This window comes from Leuciscus leuciscus (genome assembly GCF_965113295.1).
Source record: "Leuciscus leuciscus genome assembly, chromosome: 19".
Classification (NCBI taxonomy): Eukaryota; Metazoa; Chordata; class Actinopteri; order Cypriniformes; family Leuciscidae; genus Leuciscus; species Leuciscus leuciscus.
In genome coordinates this window covers 16214194-16239369 of record NC_138743.1, presented here as the reverse complement: position 1 = coordinate 16239369, position 25176 = coordinate 16214194, and the positions used below count along the sequence as shown (strand labels likewise).

Sequence of the window (25176 nt, the reverse complement as noted above, 5' to 3'; positions counted from 1 at the left end):
CTGGAGGTCACAGATGGAGCTGGCGAAAGACTTTGAGAGAGGAGTGAATCTCTTGCACGCTTCCTCCTCTGGCTTAGCCGACAGTGCTCTACTGGCACCATGCCATGAAGAGCAGGGGATGGTGGTCAAGGGTGAAGAAGACGAGTCATCTGAGCCCTTGCGACTGTTGGAAACTTTATTCCTTCATCGAAGCAAAGACCAGGAGACGTTGGGATCGCGTTCAAACAGAAGTTATTCTTTATTGAGAACTTCGCTTTACGTGGCTGCAGTTCTCCAACAATCTAACTCAAACATTATACATTGTAGGTTATATAATTTCCAAGGGGGAGGGACTTACATTGAGGTTGAACAACGCATGTAAATGAGTATACAGGTTTAGGATCCCTTCCAGACTCCAGAGTGTTACCAGTCCTAATCCAATCAGCATAACTATTCAAACGCATATATGCTAATCCAATCAGCCTAACTATTCAACGTCTAGGGCTGGGGCTCCGAAAGCCATTTGGGCTCCGAAAGCCATTTGCAGAACAAAAGGTGAGAGTCCCAGGGATCTTAACCTTAAAATGCTAACTTCAATGTACTCAACTTTTACTGTTGCAACCTAAATTAAACATTTAATACATTTGTAATACAACATGTCCCCCTTTGAGAGTTCTAATAACTCTCACAAAATACAAATTTAGACACTTAAAAGTTCATTCTTGTAACTTGTGTAAATTACAGGCACTTAGCAAGTTCATTCTTGTAACGTGTGATAGTTACAGGCACATAGCATGATCTGTGTAGTTCTTCTGTAATTGCATGACACAGAAACAAACATGCAATTTAGGGTCCGTGAAGTTCTTATGGGTAATATTATTTTCTGGTTGGAACGGTCATTTTCTCGTGAGAGGCGTGAGTCATTTGTTGAATGAAACACTTGATACTGTGGACGCATACGTAGAACGCCAGTAGGAGAAACAACAGCAGAATTGCTATTTCTTTAATACACAGCCAGGGTTTACCAATCAAGTTTCCGAACCATGAAGAATTGTCTTCAGTCATCTGGTGTAGTTTTGTTGAAAGATCAAGAATGTCTTGTTGTATTTTGTTCAAGTTCTCTGATGGATGACTGAAGTTCCCGTAGGTGAGTCTCTGCGTTGTGTTTTTTTTTGTTTTAGTTTTTTTTGTGATAGTTCGTTCAGCAGTGGGTCTAGTTGTCTTCTTGAGGTTGTGGCTTCATATGCAAGTGAGACGGTCGTTGCATATGGATCTCGGAACAGCCATCAATTGGTATCTGTACAGAGGGAGAAAGAAAACAGAAAACAGAGCAGTATTTCTTCAAACACTAGGGTCGTATGGTTTTTAGAGTCTGCTGTTGTTGTTTCATTCTTTCCCTATTTCTTAATTGATTTGACACCTATGGACCAGTGAGGTGGGGATAAGAGGGGGAATGAGGAAATCTTCACCACATGGCTGTAGGGCTGTCAACGAATATTCTAAATTCGAATATATATTCGAATAGTTTTAAAAAACAGAAATTCGAACGTGAAAATTAATATTCGAATGTGAATTTCGAATATGGAAAAACACGCCCGCGGAAGCAGAGGCGCGGCTGTCTGCTTTGCGAGTGGGCGCGCGCGCTGCCTGAAGCCTTGTTTATACTTTCGCCTGTTTCCGCAGCGCGAGACTCCGCAGACTGCGCGCGCACCTCCCCAAACGGACGAGGCGTTTATACTCGACGCGCTCGCCGTTGTACTATTCTTTGAAACGATAGGGGGCGATTCGCGCTCGTGCGGACGCGTCGAGTATAAACAAGACTTGAGGGACAGGTCACACGAGTCGACTCGCACTGTCTAGCACAGTCGTGCTGAAAGTTGACAGTGCACTAAAAGACAATGGAATAAATTGCAGTCAGTTTTTCCTTTTTTAATACAAGGACCAATAATGTAAGTAGCCTTTTTCTTTTTTAATAGCACTTTATTTTTTATGAACCTCAGGGTAAAAGTTCTTTGTTGTCACATTTCTCGGAATTGTGTGCCTCATTTTATTTAAAGTTAAACAGAAAAGTTCCATGTTTACCACAGCACAGCTCGCTCGGAGCTTTCAATGTCGGTTCTATACTGTAAAACTTCAATTAATGTTAATACATTTGTTTCAATCACTGAATGAAGCCTGCTATATTTGGGGCAAGAGTCGCGACCTTAAATTGCTTGCACAAAACTCTTGATCAGCACTCAACATGTGCTTATTGTTGTTCATTTTACCGTTATGAGCAGAGAGAGCGTGAGCGCGAGGGCGCGAGAGAGAGAGAGAGTGCCTGCGAGTGAGCGAGACTGAGGTCTGCGGTCTTGGCCATTAGTTTATTTACTTGGTTTTGTGTTGGTAATACATTGTCAAATATGTTTAAACTTAAATTAACTACCTATACAAGTTATGTATGTCTCTTTGTATTAATTTGTCCTGTTATTGACGTAATGCGCGTCATTGAAAAAATGCGCAACCAGATGTTCGAATAGTTCGAATATTCGTGTGTTTTTTAGAGGGAATATTCGAACGTCATTTTTGAGCAATTTTGACAGCCCTACATGGCTGACCCCCGAGGCCTGTTGCACTTCGGTTCTTCCATGGGCTCCGCACTGGTCTGTGTGTCCTATTCTGTCCCTGTGTGGTGTGCACACTGTACAATGTGTGAGAAAATTGGCACATTTCCATTCTCCAGTGAAACATCAGTCATAATAGACATCATAATAGAGGATGGGGGTCTGATTGGAATATTTCTGTGGTATAACATTTAAGGCTGTGAGTCGACTTAACCAGGGTCCACCAAAGGAAGGTTGAGACAGTCACTTTCCTTTTGTTCTATTAAACAAAAATCAGTCTTTCATCTTTGTTGTTGTTTCTGGGGAAATTAAGCACTCAGCCTAAATGGTTAACACCTTATCAAGTTACCCCATGAGTTTAACGAGGAGGGGAGGGGCTGCTTCAGAGTAGCAAGCAGGCTGAGCAGAAGCTGAGTAACCTTGTTAACTTCTTTAAAGTTCTTTTTGTTTTTCCTACACTCTTTCATCCAATGCCCAGTTTTACCACAGTAATTACAGCTGCCCTCTCTCTTAGGACGTTTGCGTTTCTGTTCATTCTCTGTGTTGACCTTAAAGGATGCTGCTGCAATTTTTACTCTTGCCTTGACATCAGAGTCTCTTTCCCAAGTAGCTAACCTGTCCAAGTTGTTTTGCAGGGTTCTACTGGACCATGTTAATTCTAAGTAAGGCAATGCATTTTTATGTTCTGACAAAAGACCATAAAACCATGCGCGAACCAGGGGTCCATTATCATTTAGCACCTTCTCTGAAGTGTCAGCAATTCCGCTGTAAGCTGCAGCGGTCTGGCAAAATCTGTCTGTGTACTCACATACATTTTCACCCTTCTTCTGTAAACAACTAGTGATCTTTGACCAGTCCACGTTCGGTCCAACAATGTTCTTTAACACTCTCTCAATTAATCTTTTCTGACATTTTGAAACTCAGAATTGTTTACAGCACTTTCAAAATCATTGAATTCTGACTCAGTCAAGAGCTGTGATATTAGCTGGGTGACTTCAGCTAGAGACATATCATAGAGTCGCATCTTTTTGGACAATTCTCTCCTAAACTCAGAAAAAATGTATTTGCACTGATGGCAAACTTTCAACAAGTCTCTCAATATCTTTAGGACGTAAAGCTGTGTTGACTGCTTGTAGCTGCAGTATGGGGGTTGCAAATGGAACTGTATCAACACCTTTTCCCTGAGGCTTTTGTCTAGCTCCACACACTTCAACTGCATTTACATCTTTCATCAATCCAGCATTGACATTGTCCTCTATTCTATCAAAAGACTGTAAATCAGGATAGCTTTCATCTGACTGTTGTTGGTCTTCTGAGTCACATTTGGATGAGGCCTTCTTTTTGGCCCACCCTTTTCTTGAGACAGGACACTTGAGTGTGCAATTGTTTGTTCTGTTCTTTTAACTTAGCAATACACTGAGCTTGTTCTTGTGCAATGGATAAGCTAAATTCTCTGTGACAACAGATAATGGCTTTCACATTGTTCTTGCGAATACTTGCTCCTAGTATCTTTTTACAATCTTCAATTGACCATACTTTTTCTGGGTGAATGCCAAATTTCTTTGTCAAATTCAATTTGACAGACTCGGTCACTATGGAGTCCATGCGTTCTCCTAACAAAGACTTGAATTCACTGTCTGTCCATAAAGGTGTAGCTAGTCCAGCTTTCTCAGTTGTGGGAATCAGCCTAGCATTCCTTCTAACCATTTTGTGAGTTTCTTTGTTACCACACAAACAAACACTAAAACTTCTCTGATCAACAGAGGGTACACGTTAACACAGATCAACTATTGTTAACCTTCCTTGCCCAGAGCAAAGGATAACACAAATTACTAGCACTTTACGCTAATCTTCCCTGCCTGAAAACAGAGGATAAATTTCATCTCTAAAAGACAACTTTAGAGGATTACTTAGTTAACAAAACTCTACAGCTGTTTGTTAACAACTTCTCTGTCGGCGCAGAGGAAAACAAATTTGTACTGGTCTGCATCGGTTCTTTGAATAGAGTGAAACTCACCGAATCGTTGGTTGTACAGAAAAATTTCGTCTGGAACTCAGTCAGCTTGAAGTTTTCAATCTGGATTCAGAAGATTCAGTCTGGAACTTAGTTCATTCTTTGTTGAGTTTCAGTTTCTCCATCCGGGTCACGGCACCAAATTGTTGGAAACTTTATTCCTTCATCGAAGCAAAGACCAGGAGACGTTGGGAATCGCGTTCAAACAGAAGTTATTCTTTATTGAGAACTTCTCTGTACGTGGCTGCAGTTCTCCAACAATCTAACTCAAACATTATACATTGTAGGTTATATACTTTCCAAGGGGGAGGGACTTACATTGAGGTTGAACAACACATGTAAATGAGTATACAGGTTTAGGATCCCTTCCAGACTCCAGAGTGTTACCAGTCCTAATCCAATCAGCATAACTATTCAAACGCATATATGCTAATCCAATCAGCCTAACTATTCAACGTCTAGGGCTGGGGCTCCGAAAGCCTTTTGGGCTCCGAAAGCCATTTGCAGAACAAAAGGTGAGAGTCCCAGTGATCTTAACCTTAAAATGCTAACTTCAATGTACTCAACTTTTACTGTTGCAACCTAAATTAAACATTTAATACATTTGTAATACAACGACCTTCCTGCCCTGCGTATGAAGAGCTGTTAGGGGTTATGGAACACGCTTCAGGCAGGCTTCAGCTGTCTTGGGAGCGCACTAGGGAACAGACCGCTCGCAACCAGACTGTTAGACGAGCGGTTCTTATCCAGCCATAACCCTCCAGCTCCCGTGTGCCTTCCATTCCTTCCTGATCTCCATACTGAGATCGCGAGGGCATGGAAAAAAACATATTCTGCCTGCATCCACCGACATAGGCATGCGAATTATGCGGCATGCGGTATTCATGAACATGGATACGTGGTGATGCCCCTAATCGACGAGACGTTCGCGAACTATCTCACGGGTGGGCGAGCATCGACCTTGAAAGTTCCGGCCCTACCTACCAAGCCACTGGAGAACACCTCACGCTTGAATGGCAGGGTATACGCGGCAGCAGGTCAGGCTGGTTCTTCACTACACACCAGGGTCTTTCCCCTAATGCGGTATCCGAGCTCCGCCGCACCACAGATCTGGCTCTCCGCACCACCAAGCACGCCATAGATCTATGGTGGCGATGGTGGCAACGGAGATGCACCTGTTGGTAAACCTGGCGGACATCGGAGAGAAAGAGAAGGGCTTTCTCCTCGATGCCCCGGTCTCTCCATATGAACTTTTTGGCACCTCCGTAGAGGCGGTGGTGGGAAAGTTCAGAGAGGCGAGGGCACGCTCGGGGGCATTTAGATTACATGTCTTTTATGTCAAAGGTCCCTTCAGGAGCGAGAGCAGCTCCTGCCTTTGGAGTTAGAAGCATAGACGGTTTCAAAATAGTTGGTGAGTCTGAATCAGTACTTATGGGAACCAATGGGCGAGCATTAATGAATACCCTAACTTCTGCCATTAGTGTTGTGAGGACCTCATGGGTAAGGTGCGTTGGACCTGACTGCAGTAACATGGCATCTAGAATGCAGCGAGCGATGCCAATCATTATTTCCCATGAGCCACCCATATGTGATGAGTGAGGCGTGTTGAATGTCCATGTGCAGCCTTCGTTGCTGAGGTAGTCTTGAATCTCAGGGTGATCTGTACTGATTTTTAGCTCCTTACAGGCTCCAATAAAGTTGGTGCCGCGGTCTGGTCTGAGAACTTTGGAAGGGCCTCTAACTGTGAAAAACCTTCTCAGCGCATTAACAAAGCATGAGGTGGACATAGATTAAATTACTTATATGTGAACTGCACGAGTCCCTAAGCAACTAAATAAAACTGCCCAGCGTTTACTTTCTGCGGCCCCACCCCTAGTCTTGCGAGTGACTACACTCCAGGGCCCCAAAACATCTAAGCCGACCCTAGTGAACGGGGGCTCCATGGTGAGTCGATCTTCTGGGAGGTTGGCAATTTTTTGTTCAACAGGTTTTCCTCTAAGCCTACGACAAGTGACACACTGACAAATTACACTCGAGACTAGTTTCCTGCCTCCAATCATCCAAACACCAGCAGATTGCAGCGCTCCCTCAGTGAGGTGACGACCTTGGTGAGCGACGCCTTGGTGGTAATGTCTCACAAGCAGAGTTGACACATGATGTTTTTTAGGGAGTATCAGAGGGTGCCTTTCTTCATACGGAAGGTCAGCTAGAGACGTCCGACCCCCCACCCTTAACAGTCCATCTGAGTCTATGAAGGGGTTTAGAGTCCACAAGGGGCTTGTTTTTGGGATTCGTTCCCCTTTATGCAGTTTCTTAATGTTAATGTCCTCTTTGAATGCATAATGTTGGACGCTTGAGATGACTGTAAGTTTAGCTTGATTTGTAGTGTTTTGATCTGAAGCTTTGGACTTGTTTCTAGCTAGAGTAATACGTTTTGCCATACCTCGTATGAGATGTTTCCATGTTGAGAATCGTTCGAACCGGTGTGGTCTGAGGGGTTTGATGCTGGCTTTAGTTGCATAGACATTCACTTCTGGTTGAATCTCTGAATCATGCTCTGGTTCTATTAGCTCGAACTCGTTTGTACCTGCTGTAGAGGAACACTGGGGCAGTTCCTTCGACAAGAATGGGGATCCGGTGAACCAGTATGTTTGAGGCAGTAGAAGTGCTGCTATTGGGCGAGTAGCAATGTCTGCTGAGTTGTTTTCTGATGAGACATGATGCCACTGTGTTGGTACTGAAGATTTTCTGATTCTAGAGACTCTGTTCGATACATAGACATAAAATGCTCTGCGTCCTTGCCATATTCCTTCAAACTGGCTTTAGCTGCCTTGCGGAGCCCGTAGATTGCAAAAGAGGGAGAAAGACGATTTCCAAAAACATGGACTTTCATGCGGTACTCGATTATCTCTTTTGTGACGTTATTGTCTTTAAACCAGATAAATCGCAGTAAATTGCGATGGTCTTCCCTTACTGTGAAACAGTAGAACATTTGTTCCTCATCTGCTGTTATTGCGATGGGCTCTCTGCGGAATCTGATTAGAACCCCTTGCAAAGCGTTATTGAGATCTGAGCCGCTTAAAAGGACATTGTTGAGTGCTACGCCCTCATGTTTGGCGCTTGAGTCAAAAACCACACAGATTTGCTTAGGTTTCTGCGGGTTGTACACCCCAAACATGGGGAGATACCAACACTCTTCATTCAGCTGTAAGGGGGGTGCGACTTCTGCTTGCTTGTTGTCTATGACTTTTTGCATGAACTGTACAAAGTGCTCTCTCATCTCAGGTTTTTTGTCGAGACTTTGTTTTAGTGTGATGAGTATTTTAGTTATTTGGTAGACGTTGTCTGGGTGTAACAAAGGGAAGGGGTGCAACCCAGCTGTTTGTCTCATCCTCATACATTTCGTTCTGCATTATTGTGAGAAATTGTGCATCCTGTTGTGAAGGTGCTAACTTTTCATCATCCTCCCTCCTGATGAAGATAGTGTCCCCGAGATGGGTAGTCTGTTTGTATTGCCTGGTAAGTATCTGTGCAGATTTGAGTGTCTTTTAGTTGGCTCACAGATTTATCTTTTATTTGCAGGACATTGGTACATGGACTAAGGTACGATGGATGCCCGTTGAACAATGTGTTAGTTTTGTACGTTGCGACAGACCTTGGTTTGTTTGCACCATTCAAACAGACATCCCCCGCAATAACCTAGCCGAGGTCAAGTGGCTGGGCAAATGGTGCATTATGGGGACCATTGCACTGCTCTCTTACTTTGTGCAAACTCAGGATGTCTCTACCCAAGAGCAACAGGATTTGTGCATTTGAGTCTATGGAATGTATCTTGTGCGAGAGAGCCTTTAAGTGTGGGTGATATTGGGCGACTTCAGGCAAGGGGATCTCTGAGCGATCCTCTGGGATCATGTCACATTCTAGCATCGCAGGCAGCGGCACCTTTATGTGTCCATCTATAGACTCGACAATAAATTATTTAGCCTTTCTCCCTCTCACTTCCATGATACCCGAACATGTCTTTAAGGAATACATCTCCGTGCCTCCTTTAACACTAAAGAGGTCAGAAAAAAAGTCAGAGTGGGCAAGAGACTGATTACTTTGTTCATCCATAACAGCATACAGGTTTATTGCTTTGTCCCTCTGACCTAATGGATACACTTTGGCTAGGCATATTTTAGCACAAGACCTTGAGCCGTGCTGTTCGCCACATACCTCTGTGCACATTGCTATAGCTGAGACTGATGGTGTGCTGGGCTCAGGCTCCCCGCCATGCTGTTTCACCTTTGTCTGTGATGTGATGCTGTTAGGAGGGGATGAAGAATTGTATATTCAAAGTGCATAGCTGACTGAACAGTATTTACTGCCTAAATAAAACACTCAAATGAAACATTAAATCAACACATTATAAGCATTAAATGTTACATTGTCATGTGCATTTGTTAATTATATTCCTTGTTTTAGGTAATGGCTTGTAATCACGGGATCCAAATTAGCCTAATAATCATAACAAAAGATCACTAGCATATGGCACTAACTAATGTTCACACTTTACACAGTCACTTCTCTAGATTAATGAATTTACTGACAAACATCTTAAACCTACTAAATGTCACGGTTTCCCTGGTTCTCCTTGGCTCTGTCATACACTACAATTCCCAGAATCCTCTTTGGCGCACCTGCACTCACTCTCTCTGGATTAATAATCACACACACCTGTTCATCATCAATTACCTCATCAGCCAACTCATAAAACACTCACTGTGAGTTCAGTCCTTGTCAAGCCTCCAACAGGAACAGACCATGATCCATTGTCCTGTCTCTGATGTATCACGATTCCGAAAAGTAACGTATACTCACCTGTGAAACACTAACCTCTGTATCATTGTTCCGCTGACTCCAGAAATCTTGTTCGACTCCATGTTACCTGTGATCCTGCATCCTCCCGAGCTTCCTGTGTTTCCTCCGAGCTTGCTTGCTAACGACTGCATCTGAAAGAGAAAGGACAAGTATTAATGAACTGTGACTGCTTGACATTAACTAACCTGAAGAGAACATGCTCGTATCTGCACCTGAACTCATTGAATACTCACCTTGCACTCTTGTTTGCTTGAATAAAGCTGTGTTTGGATTCACTTACTGTACCTCTGTCTCCGTGCCTGTATCCTGACAGAAGGCTTGACCTTAAAAAAGAAAGAGATGCAGAACCCCACGGAGACCACTATGTTCAACCAGAACGGTAAGACTCTGGAGGAATTTGCTGAATTTTACCTTCACCTTTACCAGGATGGGAGCTGGGATGAGGATTTCCTTCAACAGAAGTTCTGGAGCGGGTTAGACGATCCACTCGCCCAGATACTGCTGTTAGATGATCTCAACCTACCTCTCCTCAAATTCATTGACCGCACGTTGTGCGTGTGTGGTTCCTCACATCCAGTCTGATCTCCACGTCCAATCCGCTTACCTCGTCAGCCCAGCCAAACCCAGGCATCCAGTCAGCCCAAGCAGGCCCGGAAAGGTAACGGTCCTTCACCGCTCCGGACCCGTAGCTGAGATCACCTGGCCTAGGTCATGGAAGCTTATTTCAAACAGTGCTGATCTGGTGTCTAAAGTGTTTGACCCACCTTGGATGTCCGTCCGGGGAGCACTCAAGTTTGTTCCACGTCCCACCAGATCCGCTGATCCAGTCGCCTGCCCAGCCGAGCCTGCACTTCACGCCAGTCCAGCCGAGCCTGCGACTGAGAACGTCATGCCCGCCGAGCCTGAGACGGAGAGCGGCATGCCCACCGAGCCTGAGACGGAGAGCGTCATGCCCGCCGAGCCTAAGAGCGTCTTGCCGCCGAGCCTAAGAGCGTCTTGCCTGCCCAGCCTGAGAGCATCATGTTCCCAGAGCCAGTCGTCGGCCCAGATGAGCCAGAACCAGTTCCGAGTCCATTTCCGAGTCCAGTTCCGAATAAAGAAGTCGCCTGCCCTGTCGAGCAAGAGCAAGAGCCAGAGCCAGTCTTCGAGCAAGAGCCAGAGCCAGTCTTCGAGCAAGAGCCAGAGCCAGTCTTCGAGCAAGAGCCAGAGCCAGTCTTCGAGCAAGAGCCAGAGCCAGTCTTCGAGCAAGAGCCAGAGCCAGTCTTCGAGCAAGAGCCAGAGCCAGTCTTCGAGCAAGAGCCAGAGCCAGTCTTCGAGCAAGAGCCAGAGCCAGTCTTCGAGCAAGAGCCAGAGCCAGTCTTCGAGCAAGAGCCAGAGCCAGTCTTCGAGCAAGAGCCAGAGCCAGTCTTCGAGCAAGAGCCAGAGCCAGTCTTCGAGCAAGAGCCAGAGCCAGTCTTCGAGCCAGAGCCAGTCTCCCCAAAAGCGTTTTCCCTGCTGGTCCCATCCAGCCCAGAGTTTCCTTCGCCGCTGGTCCTGTCCAGCCCAGAGTTTCCTTCGCCGCTGGTGCTGCCCAGCACAAAGTCCTTTTCACCGCTGGTCCTGCCCAGCCCAAGACCCTCTTTGCTGTCGGACCTCCTTTCCTCCGAGCTTGCTTGCTAACAACTGCATCTGAAAGAGAAAGGACAAGTATTAATGAACTGTGACTGCTTGACATTAACTAACTAACCTGAAGAGAACATGCTCACCTGTTGTCTGCCCCGCACTGAGTGATCTTCATCGTATCTGCACCTGAACTCATTGAATACTCACCTTGCACTCTTGTTTGCTTGAATAAAGCTGTGTTTGGATTCACTTACCTCTGTCTCCGTGCCTGTATCCTGACACTAAACATCATATTTATATGTAGGGCTGAAACGATTCATCGAGTTACTCGATTAACTCGATTACAAAAATTCCTCGAGGCAAAAACTCTGCCTCGAAGCCTCGTTAAATTCCTACGACGCGCACTATACGCGCAGGGATCTGATTGTTTCACACGGACCGTTGTTCAATGTTCAGGAAGCACACCATAGCGCGTGATACATTTTGAATTTAGTTGGCGCGATGGCGCAGAGTAAAGATGTCCATAAATGGCAGAGAATGTCTAAAGTTTGGGATCGCTTCCTTTCAGCGTCGCTGAAACAAGGTAACGTAGCCTAAGCCTATACATTGATGTTCACTGATTTTAATCCCATACTGTATTTGTAGCGATGTCGCGATGCGGTTTGACTAGATATGATGTTTAGCTTTGATGTTTTTTAGTAAACGTATTCACGTTCAATTGCAAGAGAGTATAGCCTAAAAAAAAACCTACACACACGCATGCACCCTCGTCTCTCTCACGCGCCAATGCATCACATATTCTTAAACTTTTATGTAGCAACAATTTCTGCATGCATTCACTGTATACACCGGGACGTGATGGAGGAACAAATATTGTATTGCAGTCTTTGCGAGACCTTGTTTGTAGGCTATTTCACGTCTACCAAATAGTTACAGACAACAACAAAAAAATGAAACTCCCCAGCCTGCTACTCCAAATCCACTCGTACTTTTGGGGAAGACATAATCAGCTACCAAAGTAATTGAGCATAGAACATTTTCAATTAACAAAAAATATAGTACTACAAAACGTGCTAATATACTTCAACTAGCCTAAGTGAAAAACAAAATGCTGTTCCTTTTCTATTTAACAAAATGAATATTTGCAATAAAACATTCCCCTTTTCAAAGCTACACTTATTTTTTTAATAAATTGTATACATTGTGTACCTGTTTGGCTTGATATTTTATATTCATTTCATTTATTTTTGTTCTCAGGTGGGTAATTTGCAGAAGGTGCAATCCTTTTTTTGTAATGTTGTATTAAGAAGACAAAACTAAGGCCAAATGGCCTTTACTATTTAAGTTTGTATTCATAGTTTTACATGTTATACATGTTTTACAGTAAGTTGACTTAACTGTATTGTTATATAATTGTTGGCACTGGCACTTATAAACATTAAATGGGTAAAAATTGCAATAAATAGGCTTAGTTTTGGAGCCAAATGTTGGAGTTGGAATAAATACCTGTTTTTTTTTTGTTTTTTTTTTGAGAAATAAAAGCCAAATGCTTGATCATTTTACAGCCACATCATTTTCGTTATGCATTATTTGTTTTGGTTGTTTAAAAACACACAATTTTTTTTATCCGATTAATCGATTAATCGATCGATTAAGTGCTAGATTAATCGATTACTAAAAGAATCGATAGATGCAGCCCTATTTATATGACAAATACATACACTTCACAATGAACTCAACTCAACACAAGTCATACTGAAGTTACCATACACAATCCTCACCACAAGAGGGCGCTTAAAGGTCAACATATAACCAAATCAACCTTTCCTTACAATTAAACTGAACCATTACAAATATATGGATTTTTTTTTAAAAAGGGGCAATTTGACTGGGGCCCTGGAGCTCCCATTTTTAGGGAAGGTTATCATGACACCCTTACTATTTGCCTTCTTTAACTAAGAGTCGGGTTATGAGGTTCTTATATGGTGGGAAGCAGTAGAACAAAACATATCACCTGTAGCTCGGCCTCCTCTCAATTAGAGAGTTATTTTCTTAGCCGTCGCTCATCTGAGCTCCAGATAGATCTTCAAGCGCGTTCCTCTATGGGCCACCTTGATAATCACCCTGTGGTGATTGTGTTGGCTTTCTCTCAATTAGAGAGTCAGTATGTGAAAGCCACCACTCCACTTCCAGGTGGATGATGCTTTCAAGTGGAGGTCTGTGGTAAGGCCACCTTGATACTTTCCTTGTGGTGATTGAAGTTGGCTTCTTCTCACTTAAGAGAGTCGTTATGTTGAAGCCACCGCTCAGCTGAGCTCCAGGATGGTCATGAATGCCTGTGTGCTCGGCCGTCAATGTTTGGGCTGCCCCGATATCCGGCCTAGGCTAAGTACTTTAGGAATGCGTCTCTTAGACAGAGGGCGTTTTTTGCTGTAGCATCTCCACCTCCTAGTCTGCAGTAGCTCAGAGTAGGCTACTCCTGAAGGAGAGCCTCTCCAGCCCAAGACTGGCAGCTAGTGACCCTGGTACGACGCCTTCTCCTAATGCGAGTTGTAGGCCCTGTGGCCTCCTCAAACTGCCTAGGCTGTGCTGACTCCTCTTGATACTAGAGTAGAAGCGATATGCTGAGCTACAGTTCCCTAACGGTGTTTAGCACAGACAAATAGCCAGGCATTGCAGGCTATGTCCTCAGAAGGCCTCCCCTGTGGTTGTCACCTGGGCGTTGTCAGGCTTCCTCTCGCTTGGAGAGTGACAAGCACTATGCTGAAGCTGCCACTCTCTGGAGCTTTGGTTGTAGCATTATCTAGCCTGTGGCCAGACTTTCCTGTGAAAGCTCCTTGGTTTTGACCATCAAGTTGGGGGGTTTGAGTGGTTAGTCCTCTTCCATGGAATTTCTTCCTGATGAGGCCTCTACTCCTCCAGAGCTTAGCTCAAGACAGCAACCTGTTTTGGAGATAGATTCAAGTAATTGTTCAGGTATCTACCCTTGAGTGGTTGTCTCGGGCCAGGCTGATATCAACCGCCCTTGAATAAAGGGTGAGGATTTTCTGAGAACACTTCGCTCCCAGAGCTCTGAAGCCCCTTGTGCCCTGCACCAATGATGCTCAGGTCGAGCCGATTAAGTACTCCCTCCTATCCAGGATGGTATTGAGTACGCTCCCTTAGAGCTCAAACACTTACCCCTTGCCTAACACTTGTGTTATTCTGGAGTAGTAGGCCCTCCTCGACAGTCCGGCTGCAAGAGACCTATGCTCCCCTTGCTTAAAGGGTAAAAGGCGCTAAGCTGAGTACATCGCTTGTGTTGGCAATGTGAGTGAATATCCCAAGCCCAGCAGACCTCTAGTGGCTAGCTCTGCCAGAAATTGACTTGCTACAAAGTAGTTGGCCCTTCACGGAGCTCACAGGAGCCTCCCTGACACTAGCCCTGGAGTTCTAGATTCGTTGCCATGTAGTTGGCCCTCAGACCACCTCGAAGGTGATCCTAGGGAGGTTGAGCTAGGTTTTTTAGCACTTTCATTTAATCCGTGTCCTAGTCCCCTAGAGTTACATAATGTTGCTGGCTCCTCTGGAGCCTCTCTGCTATTGCTTAGAGCTTGGTCGATGCTCTACTCGGTTGAGCTGGGTAGTACTCTACTCATTTGAGAGGGTCTTTCTGTAGAGTACTCCGCTCCCAGAGTCTGGTCAGAAGGTCGAAGGACTCTCATGAGACCTCCCTGGTAGATCAATATTATTAAGCTCTTAGGTACTCCCTCGTTCGAGAGGGTCTTAGAAGAGCTGGAGGTACTCCTCACTTTAGAGTATGTAGAGTACCCACAGTGCTTTGAAAAAAATAGCGCACTGTAGGTCCAGGGTCGAGCAGAGTAACTCCCCTCGCTTGTAAGGATTTGGAAAGCACTATGCTGGGTCCTGCTCCCCAGGATGCCCTTCTCTTTAGGGTGTGAGCTGGTTAAAGGCCATATTCCCTTAAAGTAATCCCTTCCAGTGAAGATGTTGGTTGCAAGCCCTTGAGTGGCCTTTGAAGCTTTTTGATAAGCCCTCCGCTTATCTGAGCCAGGTAGTGATATGTCATGCGTGCCTTGGTGTGTTGGGTGAGTTGGCTTCCTCTCTCTAAAGAGTCTCTCTAAGCTGAAGCCACCGCTCTACTGAGCTCATTGTGGCATGATAGCTTGGGCAGTCGCCATAGGGAGTATTGTCACTGACAGTCTAGTGTGTGACCAGAAGGGGTGAGTGGTTTTGGCATTTCTGCTTGAAACTGCCATTATTCTGCTATAGTCTCAGCCATTATTTTGGCATGCACTCCCCTCAGCCTGGCTCCGCCCTCCTACGTACTTCCGCTCAATTTTAATTTTCCTTCAGTACTCCGTCTGGGTTTGCTGTATATTCGTGGGGTTTTTCCAAGCCAAAATTTTACCTGTTCAATCAGCGAACAGAGGGAGTGGCTGAGAACGATGACGTTGAGGTTGTGCGCTAGTTTGAGTTGTAGGGTTATACGTCACGACCAAACGTTAGCAATTGGTTATGGCAGATCCAGAGTGGCTCTGGGCAGATCCAATAGTTTTAAACTTCAACAGAGTACCCGCTTTCAAGGAAGTTTACGCTTGTCAATGGAGAGTGGCCAGACTCTTTGTACAAATGAAATGTACGAGAGTCTGGAAGGACCAGGCTATTACAGTCGTAACCCGAGACGGTTTTCTCAGTCGTTTTGGCTCAGTTCTCGAAGGAGAATTTATTTTAATTTTTTCTCAAAACTTCAAGTTCAAGTTATTATTGATTTAAGTAAATTGCATGTGTTTTGGCACATGTGTACAAAAGAGTATGTACAATTTTCTACAATTTGCACAATGACTAAATGCACATGGCTTGGTGATCAAAACTGATGAGTTGAAACTCTTCACAACTTCTAAACAAGATTCTTTCATCGTGTGAGCTATCACATGCAAAATGATCCATTCAGTAATCAAAATCTGTCAGACAAATATTCATGTATGTATTCCATGAATATTTGTTTATAATAACAACCTTGTGACCTTGCACACACTTATTCATTCATTCCATTCCAATGATGCACACACAACGCGCAGAAAGACGCGCAACAGTATCGTGTGGCCAGACAGCGCGCCGGAATGGAATTCTTTTTCACACTTGAACGAACAATAACACAAACCATTATGCCAAAATGTCCGTTGTGTTAAGTATCCTCATAAGAGCATAAGAGCAGTCAAATAATTAAATGAATGTAAAGTCGCAGTGCTTTCTTGCAATTGGGTCGGTTCATGTTCACATCGTAAACGAACCGTACCAGAGTTCGTTTGGAACCGTACCGAGACCACCTCTTCAGCTGGGTCTCGGTTCGATTGTTTGGTCCGCACCCAAGTTCAATTGCTGTATTCACACCTGCCCAAAAGGTCCGCACCAAGGGTGGAAACGAACAAGAGTTCGATTCAATCGAACCAAACAAGGCAGGTGTGAATACACCCTTAGTTTCGTTTCCATTAACTTTTAGTTTGTTATTCATAGGGTTGGGTATCGTTTTTTTTATTTTTATACCGGTACCAAATTGATACTTTTAAAACGGTACCAGTGCCTAAACATTGCCTGAACCGATACTTTAAAAAAAAAAGAGAGCCTCAAAACGATGGTGAATGACATACAACAAAATGACAAAAACACTTTTTATTTTGGTGACATTGGCCAACTTACTCACCCAATAACTAGGTTTTGAAGGATGAATTAAATATTTTGGGTGAGAAACTACTGTCATGATTTGAGTTCTGTTCATGTTTGAGTTTCTCAGTTACGGGCTGTTTACACGACACCATTTTCAACTAAAAACGCGTTTATGCATTAACTTCTTATGCATTTTGGCCGTTCATTTACACACCAACAGCGTTTTGGGTGCAAGTTTTTGAAAACCATCTCTGTGTAAACAACAAAAACGCGAATCTCTGAAGGCGATGACATCATGCACATGCGTATACGTGTTCAGTCTATAGTGTTTCATTGCCTTCATTGTTTCATTGGGGGAGAAGAAGACAGCCTCTATGTAGCCTCCTCTACTAGTAGCGAAGAGCAGTTGCAAGGTTGTGAATCTAATGTCAACGTCCGCAGACCGCAGCACCAGCGTCAACGCTACTTCAGCTCAGCGTCGAAGGACTCACCATCGCCAAGACCAACATACTTGAACAAATAGCAAACAAAAACAATGTGATGGTGATTCTACTGCAGGAGACCCATGCTGAAAACAAGAACATCCTGAAGGTCCCTGGGTATACCCTGGATGGATACATTGCCAATAAACACCATGGCATTTATATGGCCTGGTCAGCTATAGGAATATCCCCAGAAAGGGCAGAGGTAGAATGGATCACAACGAAAGTGCTGATTGCATCGTCGCTGCCAGATGTCCCAGCCCCTGCCGTGTATGATGGAGACTTCAATAGCCATCATACAGAATGGGGCTATAGTAGCTCCCACACTGATGGTGACTGAGCCTCTACCGCTGAGGCGACAATCCTATATGATCCGAAGGAGCACTTTCTACTCTGCACGATGGAACAGCACCACCAATCCAGATCTGGCATTTGCAAAATGGCACAACAACCAACCACTCCCTGTCAGACATATCCTGGACATGTTCCCCCGGTCACATCATCGACCGTCACTCATCACTATCCCAACAATGGTCCAACCAGTGCAAGGGAGGGATGCCAAGAGGTAGAACTTCCGCAAAGCAAACTGGGCCGGTTTCACGACACTTGTGAACCAGGCAGCTGCTGGGCTACCACACCAGTGCCACAGCAAGATGCTCCTGGCAGCCGCCAAAAAGAACATCCCTCGCGGTATATGCAAAACCTATGTTCCCTGCTGGGATGATGAATGTGAAGACATACTTCACACCTATGCAGAAGCACAAGCTAGCGAGGATAGGGACAAAGCAGCAGAATAACTATTCTGCAGGCTAACGAGAAACAGAGGCAATGATGGACAGAGACTGTGGAATCAATCGACTTCACACATTCCAGCTGCCGGGCGTGGCAGACCTTGAACAAGCCGGAAGGTCAACAACCCCAGTACAGTGCCCCATCAGCGCAAACTCCATCGAGTCCCTCCTACTAAGTAATGGCCGCTTTCCAAATGCAGACAAGGACTTCGCCAGGACAACATCAACGAGAGTCCATGAGCTGTTCAGGGCCCCAGGATGTAATTCCAAAATGAACATCATGGTTGACAACACCCGGCTACAGCCCCAGCCCTTCCCCACATACCTTGGTGTGAAGCTTGACAGAACACTGTCATTTAGACAACACCTGGACACAGTCAAGGCAAAGACAAACTCCCGTGCCGTGCTGATATGGCGCCTAGCCGGCACCACATGGGGAACCTCCACAAAGACGCTTTGCATCTCCACCGAGGCCCTGGTGTTTACATTTACATTTACATTTATGCATTTGGCAGACGCTTTTATCCAAAGCGACTTACATTGCATTATCCTATACATTTATACATAGGTATGTGCAATCCCCTGGGATCAAACCCACAACCTTGCGTTGTTAACGCAATGCTCTTACCACTGAGCTACAGGAAAGCTACTTGGTGTTCTCAAGTGCTGAATACTGTGCTCAGGCCTGGTGCCGTAGCCCCCATGTCATTAAGCTGGACACTGCCCTTAACACCGCCCTACGGACTGTCTCCGGATGCCTACGAGCCACTCCAACCAACCAAATGCCTGTCCTCGGAGGAATTGCCCCTGCAGAGGTCAGGCGAGAAGGAGCATTGCTGGCTCTCGCTCGAGAGGCACAGGCGAGTGAATCCCACTTCCTCCACAAAAGCGTCACGGAGACACCACAGCGCATGCGCCTCAAGTCCCGGCGACCTTTTGCCACACTCGCCAAAGAATTGCTCCGCACTACACCAGCCGACATCTGCAAGGCTGCCTGGGTCAAGGCGAAATGGAGGGACCAGTAGAAGTCAGCGGAACCATCTCGGCTGCACCTCTACATTGAAGACCCCACGGATATTCCTGGCCAGCACCTGCCCAGAAAGCAGTGGACGATCCTCAACCGCCTGAGGACAGGTGTTGGACGCTTCGGGGCAGCAATGATGAAGTGGGGCACTACGGATAGTGCCCAATGCGGAGACCCACTACAAACTGTGGAACACATTTTAACTAGCTGCCCCATATATCAGCCCCTGAACTGCGAACATTGTCTAATTGACCATGATCATAGGACGGCTGGACTGGTTCACCTCAACAGAACTGAAGGTCTAAGGACATACGCCAGAGACAGAGAGAGAGAGAGATTGTCATCTAATGGCCTGGCAGCAGAATACAGGGGGATTTATTTGTTTTCGTGGATCTGTGTGAATGGGGATCGTTTTGACAATGGTGTCGTCTGTACGCGGACAACTCAAAGGAAAAACTTCTTGTTTACCTGTGTATTTAAGCCTGCGTTTAATCCTGTCTAGTTGTCTGTCAACGTTGTTGTAAGCTTGGTTGTTCTGCACCGTGTATTAGAATTCTGAGTATCTTGAGTATTTCTGTTAGTTTGAGTTTGTGATTAACAAAGACTGCTGCATATAGGCCTAGATCGTGTTTCTTCTCTGCTGCAACCAGGACTCATGACAATTACATTTTGCAGACATGCAATAGAGTCCTGATGTTCAAGCAAACAGTTGTGACTATTGTACTTACAGTTTAGGGAATGTTGAGACTGTTTCGAAAAATGTGCCAAAGCGATTGAGAGAAACTATAACTCAAGCATCACAATGTGAACTCAAATAGCACACATTTATCCATGAGTAAACATTATGTCAGTAGCAAAACTGATGACACGCCCATTCAGAATCTCAGAATAATAAATTAGAAGCACAGGTGATTATGTGCTTTAGAAAATGCTTCCTAACAGTGGAGAGAGAGCTGAAAGAATAATCTACAGGGTTTTTATAGGCTACTACTTACACATACAGGGCCCTATTTTAACGATCTAATCGCATGGTCTAAAGCGCACGGCGCAAGTTCACTTAGGGCGTGTCCGAATCCACTTTTACTAGTTTAACGAGGGAAAAATGGTCTAAAAGGGTTGTCCCTATTCTCAGATTGAGTAATGGGTGTGTTTTGGGATTTACATGCGTTAAACCAATCAGAGTCTCATCTCCCATTCCCTTTAAATGGCAGTTGCACTCGACAAAAAAAATTATAATAATAGAAAAAATAATAATAATAATAATTAAAAAAACTTTATCCCAAACTGGATATCAAGTCCAAGGGAAGGATAACTTGTTGTATTCTTCCAGCAAAGGGCAATTGAACGCCTGGCTTGTAGTAGGCACAAATCCACCAGTTTTTTCTCTTTGACGAGCAGAGAGCAACTGTCCACATAAATACCCAATACACATATTACCGGGCTTAAAGAGATAGGGGTAGTAGTAAATTGAGATACATACTGAGTCACTTTCCTCCAAAACTTTTGCACCTCACCACATTCCCACACACAATGAAAAAATGTGCCTTGGAAATTATTGCATTTAAAACATAAGTCAGAAATACTGAGTGATATAAGTTCTCATTATCCAGTTATACTGTAAGAGTCTCAAACGAGTATATATAGTTTGTTTTTAAACATATTGTACCCCACTCATCTAATGAAATGTCTTTATTTAAATCCTGCATCCATTCTCGTCTTTTATTTTCAGTATTTTCTTTATGATTCTGTACCAGTATATGATATAATTGGGTAATTCGCCCTTTTTGAAACATTCTTGTGTGGAAAAGGTTTCCAGTGTAGATTATGAAGGGAGTTGCACAGAATTCTTTAGTTTTGAAAAAATAAAACTTCTAAGCTGCAGGTATTTAAAAAAAAATTTCCGGGGTATATGAAACTTTGATACCAGATTGTCAAATGACATTAAAATAGTGTCTTCATTTAAGTCCATCAATCTAACTATTCGTAATCCTTTTATTTGAACAAATTTGTCATGTTTGTGTGCTGCTGTGCATCCCTGTGTGTTTAATACGCAGAGTGTACACGCGTTGTGGACCCGCCTATAGGCGCACATTACTAACGCGCTCATTAAATAACAAAAAAAAAATTTGCGTGGTCTGATTCCACGTGGTCTGCGTGGTTCATACTGGTCTGAAAACGAGGTGTGTTCTGGCGCATTGTTGGCACGTTGCTATTTTGAGGCAACAGAAATAGACTGTCTAAAGTCAATGGCGCCAACAATGCGCCAGAACACACCTCGTTTTCAGACCAGCACGCCCATGGGCGCACAAATGGGGGCAAATGCATTTGCTATTTAAACAACGACAGGCAGGACGTGAAAATGATAACTGTGTCGGACTGAAACTAGCAAAAAACACTTGCTTCGCGCTTGGTGCTGCATTGCGCCGGGTGTAAGATAGGGCCCACAGTATAATTACAGTCCCTCAATCATGATTGATGAATTTATTTGTAGCCAATTATTTTTTTTATATGTACTGTATTATTGCAGAACTGAGAAATGACTTTCTAATGGAGGTAGAGAAATTCTTTTTTCAGAAGGCCAAGGCATTTCTTTAGTACTGTACACTTTGATTTATAAATTTTTTACTGTAGTATAATTGACAGTATACTGTATTGTGTTGCATACCAAGTTCGTATTCAATTCTTTGAAATTTTAACTTTGTGCTTTTCATCTACTGTGGTTGAGGAGATCCCCCCTTTCATGTAAAGCGCTTTGAGTACCTAGAAAAGCACTATATATATGTAACGAATTATTATTATTATTATTATTATTATTATTACTGTAAGATCACTTTACAGTGATAAGATCACTTTACAGTAGTGTAATGAAAATATTTTTTTTCTAAAGCTCATTGTTTTCTACAGATTAGACAAAAAACTGAAACAGTAAAGAAAACAAAACTATATATACAGACATATTATCTTTGCAAGCACAGATTGTTAAATTGTTAAAAGTTTAATCAGCCTTTATTTTTATTATATAATTAGCATTTAGGCTTTTCAGTCTGATGGCACTGATGTTCATTGACATTACATTATTGTTTACTTTTGAGAGATGAGCCATGAATTTTGAGCAAGTTACAGGCTCTTGCTGGTAATCCAGTCTAGTGCTGTTTGTACAAATTGTTTCGAGAAATACACTGACTGGTTTGCAAATGTTAAGGATGATTCAAGATATGTACTAAAACGACTGAGAAAAACTGTAATAGCTCAGAGTTGCAAACATATTTAGACAGAGCACAACACAATTTTTGATAATAACAACAAGGAAACAAATAGTGTCAGTAAGAACTGGAGTAAATATGCATGGTTGAAGGGCATTAAGGCAAAACAGAGAAGAGGCCAAAAACATAGAGACACATTTCCAATGAAATAAGGGCCACATTGTGGACCATGTTCTCAATCATACAATGGCCAAGGCTGTTCGAAGGGTGCAGCCATCATTCAAACATTTAAAAAGGTTTAGATTGGTAAGATTTTTTTTAAGTCTCTTCTGCTCATCAAGGCTGCATTTATTTGATCCATAATACAGCAAAAACATTTTTTTTTTTATTTTTTTTTTTTACAATTTACAAGAACTATTTTCTATTTAAATATATTTTAAAATGTAATTTAGTCCTTTGATCAAAGCAGAATTTTCAGCATCATTACTCAGAACTACACACATGATCCTTCAGAAATCAGTCTTAAATGCTGATTTGCTGCTCAAGAAACAATTATTATTATTATCAATGCTGAAAACAGTTGTGTACAAATTTATTTTAGGATTCATTGATAAATAGAAAGTTCAAAAGAACAGCATTTATCTGAAATAGAAAGCTTTTGTAACATTACACATTCAAAAGTTTGGGGTCAGTAAGAATTTATTTGGAAAGAAATTATTAGTTTTATTCAGCAAGGATGCATAGAAAAAAAAATTCTCAATCGATTTGACACTTTTCTCCAATTGAAAGTAGTTGCTCTAAAAACAATTAACAGAAAACTAAACACACAAAACAGTTCAGTATTCACTGCATAATGAAGCACTGCGTTTTATTCTAGTAATGCATTTATCAAAAATAAATACTAACATCAAAACTACAGATGTGTTCTCTGTTGATTTGATAACAAATTCAGTTGTAGATACACAAATACATTATTGAAAATACCAGTTTTCCGTGTTCTTTAATCGATTTCTTCAAAGGTCTTTAATGACGAGTTTAGTTTTATAAAAAATGTAAATAAATAAATGTATCATTGAATCAATGAACTTTATAGATTTTGCCTTTCATTTACATCTGGTCAAAGAATTTCATCAACATCACAGCATATATATTTTCACGAGTCATGCAACGTGGGGAAAAAGCAGTGAATGCTGGATCCATCCTTGTTGTCCAGGGACATTGACTGTGGCACGATGTTTATATTGAGCTGAACTCTTTGTCCAGCTTCTCTCAAAGAAAGATCCATAATTTATAATAATAGTAATAAACTTATTTTATTTAGCGCCTTTAAAGCAGCTTCTCAAGGCACTTTACACAATAAAAATACAAAGAGAGAGAAACATTTATTAATTAAAAAAGAAATACACAGATAGAAATACAAAGCGTACAAAAAACAAAAGAACACTCTGTAATTCAAAATAATTAAAACCATCAAGAAAAAGCTAACCTAAAAAAATGTTTTTAGGTTGGATTTAAAAATGCTTCGATTTTTTGCATCTTTAATATGAGAAGGAAGTGTGTTCCAGAGACTAGGAGCAAAGGATGAGAAAGTCCTGTCCCCTACAAATCGCAAACATGTTTGTGGAACAGCCAAAACACCAGCTTGAGAGGAGCGCAAATGACGCTTAGGAAATTATACAGTTAAAAGCGCAGGCAAATGCTGTGGGGCCAGACCATGCAGTGCCTTATATGTGTGCATAAGGATTGTAAAATCAACACAGAACCTGATCAGGAGCCAGTGCAAGGACTTCAGTTTTGGAGAAATGTGTTAATTTCTTCTGACTCCAGTCAGGATCCTAGCAACAGCATTTTGCACACATTTCAATTTGTTGAGTGTGGTTTTGGGAACCCCAACAAGAAGTGCATTGCAGTAGTCAATGCGGGAAAAAACAAAAGTATAAGCCTTTCAGTCACAGGAAAAGATAGCATAGGCGCAAGGACTTCAGTATTGGGGAAATGTGTTAATTTTTTCTGACTCCATTCATTTACATTTTACATTTACATTTAGTCATTTAGCAGACGCTTTTATCCAAAGCGACTTACAGATTAGGACTAAATTAAGCGAGTCATCATGAAGAGGCAAAAACAACGCAAGTAGTGCTCAAAAAACAAAGTTCAGGCATTATTCAGAGTAGCATAAACCCGACAAGTGAGGTTTTAAAGGGAAGGGGAAGGGATTTTGTATTTTTGTAAAAAAAAAAATTATGAGGTTAAGTGCTCACGGAAGAGATGGGTTTTCAGCTGTCTTTTGAATGTTGTCAGGGATTCTGCATTCCGGATGAGGGTGGGGAGAGCGTTCCACCAGCATGGAACTGTGAATGAGAATGTTCTGGAAAGTGATTTTGTGGCTTTCTGTGATGGAACCACGAGACGTCGCTCTTTGACCGATCGTAGGCTTCTGGTAGGGATGTAGACCCGTAGGAGTGAGTGAAAGTAGGAGGGAGCTGAGCCTGTGATAGATCTGTAAGCAAGCGTCAATGCCTTGAACTTGATGCGAGCAGCGAGAGGTAGCCAGTGCAGAGAGATGAACAGAGGAGTGACGTGGGCCCTCTTGGGCTCGTTGAAGACAAGACGAGCTGAAGCATTCTGAATCATTTGTAGAGGTTTGGTTGCACATGATGGAAGTCCGGCCAGAAGAGCATTGCAGTAGTCAAGCCTAGAAATGACCAGGGCCTGGACGAGAAGTTGTGTTGCATGCTCAGTAAGGAAAGGCCTGATCTTCCTGATGTTGTGCAGTGCAAACCTGCATGATCGAGCTGTCTTTGATCCATTCAGGATCCTAGCAACAGCATTTTGCACACATTTCAATTTGTTGAGCGTGGTTTTAGGAACCCCAACAAGAAGTGCATTGCAGTAGTCAGTGTGGGAAAAAACAAAAGTATAAGCCTTTCAGTCACAGGAAAAGATAGCAT

The 25176-nt window shown here is 43.1% G+C and overlaps 1 protein-coding gene and 1 long non-coding RNA gene across 3 annotated transcripts in view; one reads left to right on the top strand and one right to left on the bottom strand.

Annotated features, from left to right (window-relative positions):
- Positions 1-25176, top strand: part of tshr (thyroid stimulating hormone receptor) — a 68577-nt gene that overhangs the window by 7583 nt on the left and 35818 nt on the right. The gene's annotated exons all lie outside the window — the stretch shown is intronic.
- Positions 18492-25176, bottom strand: part of LOC309482942 — a 212103-nt gene continuing 205418 nt past the window's right edge. The window contains exon 2 of the long non-coding RNA XR_014200451.1: positions 18492-18664. This is a non-coding gene — a long non-coding RNA (uncharacterized lncRNA). The remainder of the gene's footprint in view (positions 18665-25176) is intronic.